The sequence below is a fragment of the Silene latifolia genome, unplaced genomic scaffold, assembly GCF_048544455.1.
Source record: "Silene latifolia isolate original U9 population unplaced genomic scaffold, ASM4854445v1 scaffold_122, whole genome shotgun sequence".
Classification (NCBI taxonomy): Eukaryota; Viridiplantae; Streptophyta; class Magnoliopsida; order Caryophyllales; family Caryophyllaceae; genus Silene; species Silene latifolia.
The window spans coordinates 785365-803307 of NW_027413128.1; the positions used below are offsets into that span (position 1 = coordinate 785365).

The window sequence follows — 17943 nt, forward strand, 5'->3', positions numbered from 1 at the left end:
TCCTAAATTCACATTGTTTTACCGCATCAATCAAAATAAAGCCACATAGTCATTAACATAAAGAGGAAAAAGGAGATTGGAAAGATCATACCATGCGGTCTTCAATATCCTCATGTCTCGGATGTGGCGTAGTCAATCAATGTGAAAAAGGATGAACAAACATAATATATACAAAACAATATAAACACGACTATACTTACAAAGGAAATGAACATGTTTTTGATTTTTCAATTTTTCAAATTTTTATGGTTTTTGCTTTTATGAAATTAAAAGACATATTTTTGTGATTTTTCAAAATTTTTCAATTTTTATGCATTTTGGAATATAAATTCCCATCCCCCACTTTATTTTGGACATTGTCCTCAATGTACATGTAGGAGTAGGAATGAAAAAGAAATACATGTTTTTGGATTTTTTTGATTGTTTTTTTTTTGAAATAAAGTATAAATGCAATGATATGGTATGAATGAATGCATGCTCTAACTAAATGCAATTCTATATGACATATATAACAAATGAATGCAATCTAAACTATACTATATGATTCATGTTTTAAACTATGGTTACTTATGATCAAACCTCCCCAAACCGATTTAAACACTATTTCTAGTGTAGAAATGAATAGGTTTGGCCATTAGTGACAATTCATGAATTCTAATCTATATGCAACTATCTACATGAATCATGTGAGATATATACAATGCAACTATACTATATAAACTAACTAATGTAAATGCAATATGAAATATAATACAAATGCAAGCTTAATGTATATGTAAATAACTAAATGCGAGTGTAAATGTAATGCAAAGTTAAAGGGAAGGGTATCTTACAAATGGTGGTTTGAGATAGGACTCCACCAAACTAGTTCAATTTGTAAAGGTTCTTGTCCATAGAGCTCAAGGCTCTTAGTAGAAGATCAAAAGCTTGTGAACAAGCTCCAAATAAACATAAGTATGGGTTTGCTTAACTTCAAGACGAAGCTTGGCCAAGGGACTTTGTCATTCATTCTTGTTTTCTTCCTCTTCTTGGCACTTGGATATTCACGATGCTTCAAACCAATTAGCCCATGATTCTTGTCATCATAAGGTAAGAAGTATGGCTCATGGTTGCCCGGAGACTTCCACTTACTACCTTCTTCTTCAATTTTGGTGACGATGATAGCATTTGAATTTATCAATCCTTCAAGAGTAGAAGGAGAATTCTCATGACCTTGATGATCGGATACCTTAGGAGTTGAGATTGTGGGTGCCAAACCTCCACAAGCACGTTCATTTGCAATTTTGTTCTTGAGCTTCTCCACCAAGTACCCTTTATATGATGTTTTGACCTTTTGGATAAGGTCCACCATATCATCTCCAACAATCATAGGTTCCATGGTGGGTGCGAAAAGGTCTTCATGGTCAATAGGAAAGAGGACTTCATCTTCTTCATGGAAGCATACCTCAAACTTCTCAAGGATGGGCTCCTCAAGTAAGGCAATCTCACAACTCCATTCCTCTTCTTCATTGCAAGACACATATCCCGCACAAGCTTCTTCCATAGGCTTGTCATCGTCGCTATCTCCATAAGAATCATAAATGGGGGCTTCACTCTTCTTCACCAACTCATTCTCCAACACCTCAACATCTACTTCAAATGACACACCCTCATACTCACAAAGGCTAAGAGTATTTGGCTTACTCAACCTCATGTCTTCATCATCAAATACCACACTTTCATACTCACAAGAGCTCAAGGAGGTTGGCTCTTCCCATTTCACATCTTCTTCATCAAAGGTCATTACCTCAAATTCACATTCATGGTCAATGCTCAAGGATTGGTGGGGAGTGGTTGGTTGGGTGGTTTCTTGGGTTGCCTTTGTTTGGGCAATTTGAATCTCCAACTCCTCAACTTGGGTAACAATGCCTTGAAGAACATTGTCCCTATTTTGGCTTTCCTCTAGCATTTGTTTGAAGAGGTTTTGTTGATCTCCCATCATTTGGAGAATCACATTTTCAATGGGTTCATCTTCTTGTTGTGGGTAGGTGTGAAAGTGGTTGTATTGTGGCATTTGGAATTCATTGTGAAGTGGGTATTGGGTGGATGGTTGTTGTTGGTATTGGATGTGGTGATTTTGGTGGGAAAAGTTGGGGTAGTGGTTAGGATTTTCGTTGTACAAATAATAAGGTAGGTTTGTGTTGACTTGCTCCTCAAACTCCCCATACCCATAGTCATACTCAAAAGATCCACCACATACTCCATATGTCAAGTCTTGAGTCATCATCCCTAAGACAATGAAACAACTACAAGCATGGAAACTACACAAAAACGGTAAGAACAATCCTTGAGGAACTAGTTCCTCAAGGTGAAAGCACAATTAAAATAGACAAACAAGTAAGAACTTAATCACATAGCACCATCCCCGGCAACGGCGCCATTTTGATCCGGTCGAGGTCGTCACTCATCCAATCAAACACATTTATAATACTCAACAAACAACTAGTTAGCGGTAAGTCGAGGTCGATCCATGGGACGGTGTGCTTTGGGTTCTAAGTCTATCTATCTCAATTTATGCTAGTGTCACAATTTGGTTGGGTTTGTAGTTGTGTCTAAACTAATGCAAGCAATATAGTGAAACAAGCAATAAAGGAAAGATGTAAACAAACGATTAAAAGTGCTAGGATATCATGGGGTCATGGGGGATTCATGGTGTTGATCATACAAACATGTTTACAAGGTTGCAAGCAATTAATGTTGTGGAGAAATCGAGTTGGGTTATATCTTACGGTTCTTAGGAAGAGTTGGGTCCCGGAGCCGAATCGATTAGATTGTACAACACCTACAAGTCGACTTACTTTCCTCCTAATCAACTTCAATGCATGGTCTAACAAGACTCGAGTTGGTTTATATCTTACAAGTCAAGTTGAATAGATAAGAGATGGTTGTAAATGCAAGGATTCATAGGCTTAGCATTTCATCAAACATAACATGTTCATAAAGTTGACATCACAACAAGCAAGCAATTTAATCATGTGAACATATTAGATTAAGCATGAATCAATCCCATGTTGGTTTCCCCTAATTACCCACTAATCCTAGCTAAAGAAACTACTCACTCATTATCATGGGAAACATGTCATTAATGGTGTCAATCATCACAACAAGTATAAACATGATAATAGAATGAGGAAATAAACAATAAAGAGTAAAGAGTAAAGGATTTATACGAAACTTGAGATGATCCAAATAATAAAGCAAAGAATAATAGAAGAAACTTGATGATTGATGGAAGGTTGTCAATCTCCCAATAATAACCCAATAATCTTCAATTACCCAATAATAAACTTGAATAATAAACTTGAACAATAATTAAGGAGAGATTAATGTGTAATTTGTGGAAAGATTAAAGAGTAATCTATTCTAATCTACTCCTAATCTAATCTAAAGAAGGATTTTTCTAGCTAAAAACAACATAAAGAGCCCCCTTGATTAATTACAAATATGGGGTATTTATAGTGGAAATTAGGGAGGATGCATTAGGGTTAACTAAGGGCTAAACTAGTAATTACACTTTTTAAGTTGGGCAAGGAGACTCCGGGATTCTCCGAGAGAAGGGCTTCTCTTATCGTTGCTTGAAGAATGAAAATGTGCTGTGCTGAAATCCGTGCGGATGGGAGTCGGGACGGTCGGATCTGGGCTGAGGAATCCGAGCGGATCCTTGGGCAAGACGCTCGGATTGGCGAGGGGGAATCCGAGCGGATTGTAGGGAATCCGGGCGGATTCTCTTCCAGCGAAATTTCTTGTTTTTCCCAGCCAGAAGACGGGCGGATTGGGGACAATCCGGGCGGATTGTAGCAGGGGAATCCGAGCGGATTGTAAGGCAAGACGCTCGGATTGTAGCAATCCGCTCGTCCCGAGCGAAATATGGGCGTCCTGGGCTTCAACCCGAGCGGGTTGAAATTGACCCGAGCGGGTTGAGCTGTATCTTGAGCTCGGATTGTAAAACGGACGTTATTTCCTCATCCGGACTCCTATTGGAGTGATTCAAAAGCCTAGATCACTTGATTTTTCGATGCCGTTCCATCTAGCATACTTTCAGAGCCAAATGAGCAACCCTTGGTTCAGTTTCCGAGCAATTTCTTCATAAATGGCTTCCTTCTCGTCATCCTTGCTTTTAACCGTTATGAGTCTTCTATAAACTCTTTATTCCTACATACTTGGACATCATTCTTGCCTCCTCTTCATACTAGTCCATCTAATATCATCAATAAGCTTCCAAATATGCACGAAAGACGGGAATTTCCGCCTTATTATCTCCTTTTCTACAAAACATATGAAATGCGATAGAAAAGCAAATAGGAAGGTTTTGACGGATAAAATGGCCATAAAATGTTATAATAGTATGCAAAATAGGCTCAATTAGGGGACTAAATGTGCGCTAATTATGGTCACATCAAGTGCCATTAGAATCACTCCGGCCTACTCTAATATCCTCAAAGCGAGTAGTGCTTACTACCAATCACAACTCTTAACCTCAATAGGCTTAAATAAACCTCGATGATTCTCGATTTATATCTAGTATTCAAAGTCATCAATCTCAAACCTTAAACTCTGACTAAGCCATCAAAATTATATCCGACCTCAATCTTATGACAAAACCATCCATCGCATTCGCAAGCCCCAATCATTTCCTTTAAACGCTTATGATAACAACATTCCTAAGCACCCAACGAATCATACACCATAGGTTAAGCTAGAAACTACTATACCACAACAGACTTATCCATCGATAATGTATTTATATCAAAGAAGAATAATATCACCATATAAATCTTAACACTTGTGCTCATATAACCACAACGCTTATAACCTCAATTTCTAATCACGGTTTACTATCCATGAAAATTATTGTGACATCACAAACCACAACAAGACTGTATAAATCAATGTCCTTTAATAATACTCATACTCTTAATGAAACGCTTTATCTTAGATACAACAAACAAGCATCTATATATCCTCAATAGAAAAACACTCTCGAACTTTCTTAGATCAGTATAAGACCTTTAATACTCCTCCAAAACACTATACGTTGTCCCAGTTCATACTCACATACAACTATGTCACTATGTTATGAACCTCAAATAACCAAACCTCAAACTCGAAGTATATAACATCGCTCGCCAAAGGACCCAAGATTCCACTACGGTATGATCACAAGTAGCTCTAAAGAGATTTCAAACATTTTCAAGTTTTCATGAAAGAATAAATAGAGAGTAATGATAGATAAAACAAACAGAGGACAAAGATGAAAAAGAAACTTTTGGTCTGAAGGCTCAAATAAAAGAGGATATGGTTAACACGTGCAAGGATGACAAGAATAGACGACTCCAAAAACTAGTTTATCTATCCGAAGGCGATACCTTAAGATAAAACAAATAAAGCAGATAACCAGGGTCTTACAATTCTCGTACAATCATCACTTAAGGTAACAACGTCTCTTAACATCCATTCGTCATATCCCCATAATACCTCATAACCAACAAATCTCTATATAAATGCTCCGTTTACAAGCACTACATCCCTCAGATTACCAACTCCCAAGATCATAAACTCTCACGACCATCAACTCTCAAGTCCTTCCACTCTCAAGAATATCATCTAATCACACTTAATGAATCAAACCATAGAAATCTCCATACCCTCAAAAGATGAACACCACGATACATTATAATCATCGTTAACATGGCTATTCACTAAGGCAATGCTTGAATACTTTAACATTAACATCTCACAAGTCCATAAATTACAGTTCGTCTCTTTCAATTAATCCTTTAAAAGGTACGATAAGAAAACAAATCCTCAATGGATAAATCATAAAATCTTTCATAACACCCTAAATGCCAATAACGATTCTTACTCCTCAAATATGGTATTCCAATTAAAGACGAGCATAGTCTCCAAAATTCCCAACGTGCTCAATCTAAACTCCACGATAACATTCAATTCATTTCCATTATTCTACTCTCGATCCATAAATAACTCGCATAACTTTTCCCTTAACACCAGACAAAAATCCCACAATTCCAACAATTAAGAACATAAGCCTCAACATTCCCAAATAATAACGTGAGAAGAATCTACTCATTATGTCTCTCACTTCTTGTAAACTGTGAAACCACAATCATATATCTCATGCCATATATCATCACCCACTATCATCAATAAGGATTTCCTCAAGCGGATAAAAGAACTTAACAACCACTTATCCTAAATGAGACTTCAATGTAATATCCACTATTCCCAAAGTAAACTTCATCTCAACAACCTAAAATCACAAAGTAAACTCCTTCGTAAACAAACTCATCCTCCCCTTATATAAAAGAGGATAAGGAAGGTTACTATTCTAAGGAATAGTAAAGTGAATAGTTGAATTTTATTCATAGTTTATTGGTTTGGGTTGTGTTTGTGTCGGATATTGTATTTGGATATGTCCTTGGTTTGTCTGGGTTGGTGCATTTCTATTCGTACAAAAACTTCTTTGGACTTGGTTGTTTGTAGGTCTTCAGCCTTCTTTTCTGTTTTACGGCTGGCAATTGTTGGGCTGGTTCTACTGTTCGAAATTGGCAGCCTATTTGTATAGCATCAAAAAGTTATTATCCCTTCACTGTTGCTCTTTCTCTCACACCCACAACCACAACTTCAACTTCATCATATCCACACATTCTCATCTCACCTTCACTTCTCACTCAACTCATCGACCCTCCATCTCCATCAAATAATCTACAAAATCAAACCTTAATTTGATCTCATCTCTTACACTCCACTTCAGTTCTGCAATAGTTTTTCGATCCCGGTTATTGCGCATAGATGTTTTCGAAGACACTATATCAACAACTTAGGTGATAGTATGGTTTGGCAAGCAAGATCATCACTATCAATAGTATCGAAGATCGGGTTTGTTTTTAGTCGGCTGCTGCTGAAATTGGTCTTGCTAATCCTGTAAGTGTTTTATCCCTGCTAATCTTCAGTGTAATAAGAGGGAATTCTAATTCCCAAGCAATAAATGCATCGAGAGCTCCGTACACTTCTTCTTTAACATTCGACAGGCAAACCAAGGGAAGGGATCAGAAGGTTACATCATCTATTTTGATATCGATAATTGAGTTAATGTCATCAAGGAACTCAACACAAGGGAAGGGATCACAAGGTTACATCATCTATTTTCATTAATGTTTGTTTATTTTTAATTGATTAGCTGTTAGAATCGAGGGTTTAGGGTACGACATTAATCTTCCGCCTTTAAGATCATCTTTCTCTTCTTTCCTGTATCTGCTTTCCTCCTCACACCATTTTCATTTTCCCCCAATTATTCACTCCAGGACATGTAACCTCTCCCTCCCCACATCCCAATTCAATCACTCAATTTTGTTTCCATGGTTTTCAGATTAATAAACTATTTCACTTGATTGTTCTTTTATTATTGTGATCTTGCAAAGTATTGTTTGAACTGTGATTCTTGAGAATTTTTGCTGGATGGGGTTTAATTGTTAATTAGTGTGTGTTAATGGAGTTATTAAGGTTTTGCCTTTTCCATTGTGCAATACAAATTCAATTCGTGAAGAGTAGAACCACTGGTTGCTCTTTGTTTTACCGTCATGTAATAAAGCTTTAATCTTGGGATCTTTTTAGACATTTTTGGTGCATTCGTTTAGGTTGTTATGAGATGAAGAAATACATTAGTACAATATACGTATTGTTAAGTAAAGGGAAAAGGTGAGGTGCGTGTTTGGTTGAGAAAATAGAAAAGAGAATGAGAGGGGACACATAAGCTTGGGATGAGAGAAGTTATGGCTTGAATTGACAGGGCGTTGGGTAGAGGAATGAAAACACAGCAAAAACTCCTAATTAAACCTAAAACGCAGCACTTCATTATTATGCTCTTCTTCACCAGTGTTTGTGGCCACCTCATTCTTCAAGATCCAAGACCTATCATCCCACCATTGTTACACCACTACAGTAACTTAAGCTGAAATACAAGTAGCAATGAATTTGATCATGAAAAGAGAGAAGGTACAGCTTTGCTCCCTTTGTATCAACCATTTGTTATGAATCGGTGTGGTGGATCTAATACAGTGTCAATAAAACATGTTTTGTTGTCATTGCAAGACATTAAGGAGGAGAGGGAGGTGAGGACTATGGTATTTGGATTATGCCGAGATTGAGGCGAGTTTAACTAGGCTTCATATTCAGTATGATTATAACTATATTGTTTCATTTCATAACAATATAGTTATAATCACTAAGGTTATTGTTAGGCTTCATTTCATCGGTGGATTATCCTACTGTAAAAGATGAAATGAAGCAAGTCCACAGTGTTGCGACTCTTTATTGAGGTCCACCATCTTTAGCTGTTCCGGCTACATTAAACCACCAATCAGCATATGAGTGCATCAGTGCATGTCCTTCTGAGAGAGTAGTCAAAGTGAATTATTGGTGGTTTCTTTCTTACTGTTGATTGTGTGATGACATCAAGCTGGGTTATTCTGATGAGCTCACTCTTTTTGGCTATTTTTACTGTTTATTCTCAGGGAGTAGTTTTTGCAAACTAACCAGCGGAACTGTTTGTTGTCGTCATCTGCTGATTCATTGTCGTTCCAATCATGAGTGTATTCACGTTAAGTGCTTGAAGCTTAAGTCCCAAAAATGAGGCTTCTAGCATTTTTTTACTCAGTAAGTCAATCAGAAAGTATCTATTTTGTCAAAGATTAGTAATAATTAAGATATGACCAAAAGAGTGATATTGGCCTGACAAAACCTGAACCTTGTATGACCCCATCCGCTTTGAACCAGCTAGGATAATCAGTTCCCTATTAAGTTAGTTTTAGGTTGAATTACTCCTTTACCTGTGTTTTATCCCTCTTAATGCTGCAATTAGTTTTGAAACATAAGTATATTGTTCGTTTTTTCAGACTGTGTTTGTTTCAACATTCCAAGTTGGTCTTACTTCATGATGCTAGGGTCGGAAGGGCGGGCCCATTTTGTTTGCATTTTTAGACTCTTAGAATTGCCATGGCTGTAGTTGCAGGTGTTCTTTTTCGGGGGATACATCATATCTTGAGAGGTATTCCTCTTTTTCTTTCCTATTTATTGAGTATTTGTTTTCTGCACGTACATATAGTCGGAGCAACAGAGGAAGCAAAGACTCAATATTCTCTGGTTTAGTAAATCCAAGTAATGCTTAGGTAGTGCTCTTTTATCATTATGATTTTTTAATTTCTCTCTCTATCCTTTGCTAGAACCAGGATCAGGAAAGTAGGAAGCTTTCACAACAGAATATGTCAAGAAGAGTCAAGAAGCTCAGAATGAAGGTATGCATACAACTATACAAGTCGCTACGGTCAATTTAGATATGAGTCATTATTTTTCGTATCTCACGCCATTATCTTCTTTGTATATTTCATTTGCTTCGGAACTACACATAAATGACTCTTAATATACCGCCTTTGGTGGGGACATCTACTTCCTCCGCAAAACGCTAGCGAACTTAAGCAAAATGTCCTGCAAACTCAAGCATACCTTTTGCTAGGTGGTTTAATGTCCGTTTTCTAATTTTCAGGCACTTTTTAGTGTGTGTGGTTCATTCTAGAGTTTTTATAAAATTGGACTAGAATGGAGTAGAGATGGTAATTGGGGTCACTAAGTCATAGTTAGGGTCAATGTGGTTTAGGGCATATCTGAAATTTGGGTTTATTGTGTCAATCACATTTCGTAAGAAGACTTATTCGGGTCGGATCAATTCGAGTTCAATAGTAGTCGTTTTTAGGTCTTGTAACTCGACTTCATTCCATCTTGTCTTTCCAAGTTCAGAGCGATAATTGCATGTTTTGGTGACATTAGGCCTATTTATTTTGTATTTGAAATCTAACTTTGTAGTACCTTTTATATCAAGTTAATCTTATTTGGATCTTTATTAAGCCAATACATGATCGTGGTATCAACCGGATTTAGTCATTACCAAAGGTTATTTAATAATTGGTTTACTTGTATAACTCAAAAAACAAGTTTTTTCTATTTAAAATTGTTTTACATATCTTCAAGACTCTGGCACTAAAAGGAGGTTCGAGAAGCTAGACGTATCAAAATGCTGCAGCAAACTAGCAAGGTATTTATTCCTTGTTTCGTTGGCTTTTGGACTAATTATTAGTGTCCTTATAGGCTTGTATGGAAATACTTATACCACATATATTATTGACTTCTATTAATGAGCCAACACTAGACATTCTTTGAAACTTGATTGTGACCACTTAAACTTGTCTTTAAAGAAGATATTGGTAATTAGTTATTAAATTGTCCCTTGGATGGAATTTATGTGGAATAAAAGTAAAATATTAATGCAACTGCGAGCTCTACAGATTAGTCGTGGAATTTGCATTTCGAGCATTAAGAGTTAGGCTCATGGAGGAATCTATGCATTCAATCAGTAATGCTGCCAGCTAATTATCTCCAAACTAATAACTTGCTTGGATTGGTGATGGAAGTTTCATTCTATATTCTGGAAAATAATAGCATTCTGTATGGAAATTACGTTACCTACCGACATGAATAAAGAGTTGTTATGTTAATGGCTTGCTTCTACCTCCATATCAGGCTATCAGACGTAGTATACTAGATCATTTGTGAGAGAATTAGGATATGCAAGGGGATTGTTGCAGTGGGTTATCATTACTTTTTACATAATAACTTCACTTTTTGTCTCTTTGTGGCGTGTATAAGAATAAAGCAGCACTATAATATGTGGTTGAAAGTAGAAGTTGGCGAAAGAGTTGGGGCCAGGTCACTGTTAGTAATGATCACATTCACAAATGACATTTTACAACAAAAACAAGAAGATAGATTTCACATCAGGAAATTCGAATTTAGTCAATCCAAGAAGAGAAGTCTCAACTCTTTCGCCAACTAAATTTATTAGTATGGCGGAAGTTGAGATGAAGACTCTCCCTCTTTGTTTTTGGCTATAGCAGGCTATTGAAATTTCCACTTCCAAGATCAGTAAGCATGGTCACTCTAAATGTCACTTTGTCGTTCGTCACTATTTTCAATGGCAAGAAGTTTGTAGATATTGTTCCTTATCCCCACAGGGGTGATGTAATAGTCTTCTGGGGCCTAATACTTTTATTTCTGATTTCTATGTCGTGATAGCGTCATTCTGCACTGTTTTTAAAGATAGTACCTTTTATTGTTGATCTTAGGTTCCACATGTTAATCATATTGACGTATCCAAGGAATGGCTTTGTCGCTTGAACTGTATCACTTTCTTTTGTCCTTTGTGTGACATCTTTAGTATTTCAGTTGTAGGTTAGTCTGCTGAGTGTACAACGGTTCTTTTGTTTGTTAAACACCTCACTTTTGATAGTAAAAAGCGTGTGTTTAACAAATCAAAGGGTCATCTCACGGCTTAAGACGGTCTTATTTGTTTCATTATGAATATAATTGGTAGGATGCATAGAGAAATGTGCAGATATTCATGCTGTGTTTTTCGTTTGATATATCAGATATCAGGTAACAGACTCCAGAGGATTTTCTCCCAACAAAGGGAGGGAATAATATTCAGGGCATCTGGAGAGCAAATCAGAGCTCTGACCCATGATAAAGGCAACACTAAATGGCCTTTCGGAAGCAAGAGCAAAAGGGACTTAAGTCCGATAAACCTCTTAAGGCAACGTCTTAAAGAGGCCAATGAATTTGGAAGGCTGTTTGAAATTGATACCAGTGGTCACAGAGTGCTCCAAGACTTTCAAATAGCCGTATCTTTCGCCAACCTCACTCAGGTTAATTTCCTTGCGTAAGGTACCTCCATCATCTTTCATTGCGTATGTAGAGCCTTTGAGTTAGAATAGTATGTTAACCAATCCTTATATATGTGCAAGTTAAAGACATTCGTATAGCCAAGAAGAGGCGTGCATAAGGTATTATACTGGTTTTGTCGGTAAGTACAATTTTTTATCATTTAGCTTTTACACAAGGATTTTATTTTACATTTCCACTTGACGTTTAAGAGTAAGAACCTTTCCACCTTACTGTTCCACTCACAAACATTTCAAAGAATGTTCATTTATGCTTGGTAGGTCATTTACATCTGTTTTATAGGCGATGGTCGCTGATCGATATGGTCAAGGCTGTTATTATCTTGAAACAACAAATGTATTAGTATTATGAACATTCATTTTCGGAAAGTTATCATTGTTTTTTGTTTATCAAACTATACTATGTAATCTCTCTTAGTAAATCTTGTCATTTTCTAAATTCAAGGTTATTTTTAACACATTTTTAGGTCTAAGTACAAACTTTTGGATATCAATCACAAGAATATTTTTGTTGGGAATTTTCAATGGGATACTAAGGCGTGATACTTTGATTGGTAGCGAATTGGGAATGTTTGTGTGCAGCCCTTAAGTTTTGTGTTTGTATTTTATAATGGAACTTTTGTTGCGTTTGAAGTTTGAACGACCTAGAGTTGGACCCTTCACCTTGCAGTATAACTAAAAGGCGATGGGGTGGGACTTGAGAGGGATCATCACTAGGATTCGGGTGACCTGATTGTATGTTCTCCTTCACAGTTTTACAGTAGTTTCACAAGAAAGGAGGGTGAGAGGGAAAGGGAGAGGGAGAGGAAATGGGTGAATATGTGAACAAGCGAGAGAGGGAGGGAGGGAGGAAGGGAACACGTGTTAGAATTACAGAACATAAGACTCAAGTGAATGTCTCATAGATATCATGTACTCGATGGGGCTAAGTAGCTAACATGGCAACATTTGTAGAAGTAGGTAATAAAAAATCATATAAGCTTATGCTGAGAAACTACTTATGGAGTATAATTACTATTTTGTTTCATACTTTTGTCGGAACCACGACGGAATTAGATTGTAAGATTTGGATTTTAAGATTTGGTCTTTCATACTTTTGTTTCCAATAGCTTGCCAAGTATAATTACTATTTTGTACCAAGTTTTGTAGTAAGTCAATCAAGCTCTAACAATTGAAATGAAGTTTTCTTTATACAGGTTTGTTCATGATGTCAACAAATGCTTCTTGGAGATTAACTACACATTTGACATCCGCGAGGACTGAAAGGAAAAAGAGTCTCAAGCTGTTGATTGATTCTTTCTCGGGTAGCTTATTAGGGCATTAACAATAGAGGTTTGTCAAAAGGTTTGTAAGATGACGTGTCTATTTTTTTAGAGGTTTGTCTACAAACCCTCTATTGTTGGACATGAGTGTTGAGGTTCATGGATGAAAGGGGTTACAATATAGTATACAGGTTTGTGGTGAGAGAATGTAAGAGGTTTATCTATTGTTGGTATGAGGTTTGTGAGTAAATAAGTTTGTATCATAACTTATGTGGCATGAGAACAAATATATTGAAGGTTTGTCTATTGCTAATGCCCTTAGTTCCATGTAACATTGAGTTTGACCTCGTCCTATATCATTATTCATGTCTCGTGTTTTGATGACATTCTTTGCCTAGTGTGAACTCTGAGTTTGATGAACCCATTGTGGTGAATCTTATTAAATTTTGTGCATATGGGAATAGTCAATGGAGCAAGTAGTTTTGATGATTTAATCGTGTTAAAGTGTATTGATTGAATCTCATGATGATTACTATCTATAAACTACAAGACTCCGGCTCAAAGATTGCTACGTGCTCTTAAAATTTTTGGGAGTAATGAACCACACTATGTTGGACACCAAACATACATCAATAATCTATAGTCCAAACGGATTGGAACGGATCATATTGCTATGTGCTCTGAGAATTTGTAAGAGTAATGAGCTACCGTATGTTGAATACCAAGCATACATCAATACTCTATAGCCCAAATGGATTGGAACGAATCGACCACATGCTCGATAAATGTGGATCTAACCTTTCACTTGCATCAATACTCTATAGTCCAAATAAAATTTTGGGTTGAATGTAACCCTAAGAAATGGTTCCCAAAAATTAATCTCAATTACGCGTTGTTTTTGTAGTGACTTTCGTGAGTTCGCTACGTTTAAAAACTAAAACTATGTTAATATACAAATCAGAGTGCCTCGCGCATATTATAAGTAACTACCCTAGCATCTTTTCTACCAAATGTCAAACTTTGTATAATCACCAACGGTTCACAAATCACCAAAATTATTAAGAGCAATTTAAATGTAGGTTCTTAGCAATTAGGTTGTCAAAAGAAAGCACTAAAATAAAGTTCATCCCATTGTAAAGAAAAGTTTGTTCTTAAATGAACAAACTTGGTTTGATATTAAGAATTAAGTTCTTTGGAAAAAAAAACAATATTTTTTGCCCCATTAAGTAAATTAACCAATTAATTTCATTAAATAATTAATATTGGTTTTATGGAAAAACATCAAATAAAATTCTTGCATTGTAACAAAAAATGTTTAATTCTTGAGATTGTAAAAACATGACGTGACAAAGGAAAAACTTTATAAGAAATTCTTCAATTGCACTTGCCTTAAGAGTGAACAGGTCGACGCTTCAGATAAAAGTACTTTGTGAACGCCATTTCTTACTTCCAAATATATCCACAAGTGACAAAATATAGAACCCGATAATCATGAGTGAGATGCTGATTTATATAGGACAACGATAAGTTCTTAATGAGATGCAACTTGGTAAAGCCTATGTACCAGAGTACCTGCCGAAAACCATAGAAAATAAACATTATCTACTGTACTAAACTATAGGGGAGGAGCAAGGGAAAAGGGAAGGAAGAGTACCATGAAGATGAAATAGAGAGGCGATATAGAATGCAACGACGTTGGAGAGAAAGAGGAAGACGAAGGAGTGGAGACAGGCAAAGGAATAGGAAGGAGGGAAAGAGAAAGAGGAGTAGGATGGGGTCGGGGGGAGAAGGAGAGTACTATGAGGAAAAAGGGGATGAGGAGAGGAGGGGGTTGAGGACGCGAGAACATGAGAGAGAGAGAGAGAGAGAGAGAGAGAGAGAGAGAGAGAGAGAGAGAGAGAGAGAGAGAGAGAGAGAGAGAGAGAGAGAGAGAGGTGATTATAATGAAAAAATATTGAAATTTAAAGAAAGTTAGACTAATAGAATTTATTAAACTTTTAGGACTTTATTTTCATTTGTGTTGAGAATAGATAGCCTGATTGCAATCATTATCTAATCAAGCTAAATAGTAAAAACACATAAATAATTCATCGTTACAAATTAAAAGTTAACCAATTTTGACAAAAACAATTAACAATGATTAGACTCAGACGGAAATGAATACTTTGGACAAGCGCAATTAAAAATTGTTGTTAAAAACACAAAAGTTCACATTCTTAAATCTAATTAAAAATTGATAGTAAAATCGCAAAAACATAACATTAATTGAAAAAACTTTCGGCTGAGGTTAAATGTACTTCATTCATGTGAGAGTTATACACACTACATTTAAGGATTTCATGGCAGTCTGTCGATTTCGAAAAGTAAATGAACTTGGATTTTAGACATTATATGTCATTTGGGTTTCCAAATACGTCAGCGGAAGAGATAAGAGGACTAGGACAAATAGTAGAAGAGAAGGGGAAGTCATAGAATACAAATGGGGAGAGGGGAAAGGGATGTAGGTCAACGAAGAGGACAACAGGAAGTAATAAGAGGCAAGGAGAGGGAAATGGAAGAATGTGAACGATAAGTGGAAGGGAGGGGGATGAGTACTACGAGGAAAAATTGGAGGAGTGGAGGAGGAGGAGGGAAATTGGAAGGTATAAGGGAGGAGAAAGGGGAAAGGGATGAAGGTCGAGAAAGAGAGTAAGGGCAAAGAAGAGGAGGTAGAGAGGGGAAAATGAAAGGATGCAGACAATAAGAGAAAAGAGAAAGAGGAAGGAAATGGGAGGAGAAAGTGAAAGATATGGAAGAGGAGGACTTGGAAAAATGGGAGAAGTAATATGAGAGCAAGTGAGGGAGAAGGGGAAATAAAGAATACATAAGAGGAGGATAGGGAAACATAGAAGGTATAGGGAAGGAGAAAGGGGAAAGGGAAGGAGGATTGCGAGGCTGAAGAAGAGAAGGTGATTTAGGATGCGACGATGTTGAAGAGAAAAGAGAGAGATAAAGAGGATGATGAAGTAAAGGATGAGGAAGGTTAGGGAAAAGGAGAAGGAAAAGGAGGATTAAGGAGGGCTAAGGGGAGAAGAGCGATTAGTATGAGGAGAAAGGGGAGGAGGAGATATGATATTTACGTTACTTTTCAAAGTACAATATAATACTAATGTCTTATATATTCCATATAATTGTTTCTTTAACAATTAACCATCTAAGCAAAAAGTGTAGTTATATTCAGATATTCATGCTCACAACAAAGTTAAATACAAATTATTTACGAATGGTTATAATTTTGTTTGCAATTGATTTAGCAATTAAAATAATATAACAATAAGAGTTTCATTGTGATCGACACTTAACATGTACAAACAACTGAGCCAGATCGTATATTCATGTTCCTAACAAAGTTAGATAAGAAATATTTACGAATGTGATCTTGTTTGCAAGCGATTCGAACAACCACAAAATTATAATGACAAGACTTTCATTGTGATCGCCACTCAAAATGTATAGAAAACCAAACCAAATCAAGATTCGCTACTACGCATTTGAAACGTAATCGATTAAAATAACTTGGGGGACGGCGCGCATCGCGCGCCGTGCAACCAACTTGTAATAACAAAATCCTCTTTCCATTCATACTTGAACATTCATAACTACCATGAAACTTAACTTGTTGCCCCAAAAAATCCAAACCACAAGGAATCAACTTTAAATTTACCTCAACCAAGGACAACACCACCAAATGATCCAAAAAGTATGAAAGTGCGATAAGAGTAAAGCTCGGGTTATCAGGGATTTAACGTTTTGACCGACATATAACCAAATGCATGACACATAACATGCAAAGGACATTTTCAAAATTGACCGTCTTTAAAATTAACAAAGCATGCTCGAAAAAGTTATACATGACCAACACTTTTTATAAAATTAATGACAAACAAAACATCCAGTTATAAACAACACAATACATAAACTATACATTTAATACAAATAGCGATAAACATTAAGACATAAACAAACAAATACATGGACAAAACATGTAATACAATTAATAACAATACGAAATACTAGGGCACAAACAAGCAAGTACATGAACAACACATGTATGACAATTATTAACGATGTGAAACATTAAGGCATAAACAAACAAGTCCTTAATTGTTTATACCCCATTTTTTTTTTTTGATGACGAGGGGGTTCAATCCCCCCTGGCCCATGCATTCCCGCACCACCACATGGACCATGTAAGCCACCCCCTTCGGGAGCTGCACTGGGCAAGTGATCATCGCCTCAGCTGGTAGTCGAACCCGGGACCTCTTAACTCCTGCATTTCTGCAAGCTTCAAGGTTTAACCCGGTTACCACTAGACTAACACCACTTGGTCTTTATACCCCATTTACTCTCACTCATTTACAAAGTCAATTTATTTCAGTCATTAACTACGCGAGAGTTGGGAGCGTGTTCGCTCTGATACCAACTGCAACAACCCGGATTATAAAACAAAGGAAAAACATAATATAAATGAATATCAGAGTATAACAATGATAATAAGGTCAAGGTGGTGGAAACACCTGACCAATCTGGTTCGCTACTAAATCCAAAACCAACTATTACATTACTCAAGGTTCTCAAACCATAAAATCAATCTCCTAATTTATTATTCGTCTCACCCCTCGATGCATCCCAAGCAGCATCACCCAAAATAGCGACGAGCAATCAACCTGAGAGTGGGGGTCGACAATCAGTCGGGAGTAACTAGATGCTCTCCCAGTCATGTTTACAACAATTGAATGTAACTAACAATCAATAACAATTGAAATGCAAAACCAGTAAACATGTGAGACCAT

The 17943-nt window shown here is 36.6% G+C and overlaps 1 long non-coding RNA gene across 1 annotated transcript; it reads left to right on the forward strand.

The window, feature by feature from the left end:
• The first annotated feature begins 8983 nt into the window (after window positions 1-8983).
• Window positions 8984-13493, forward strand: LOC141637597 (uncharacterized). Its single transcript, XR_012541813.1, has 5 exons — window positions 8984-9106; window positions 9282-9353; window positions 10084-10147; window positions 11538-11971; window positions 13046-13493. It is a non-coding gene; the product is annotated as an uncharacterized LOC141637597 (long non-coding RNA).
• The last annotated feature ends 4450 nt before the right edge of the window (window positions 13494-17943 follow it).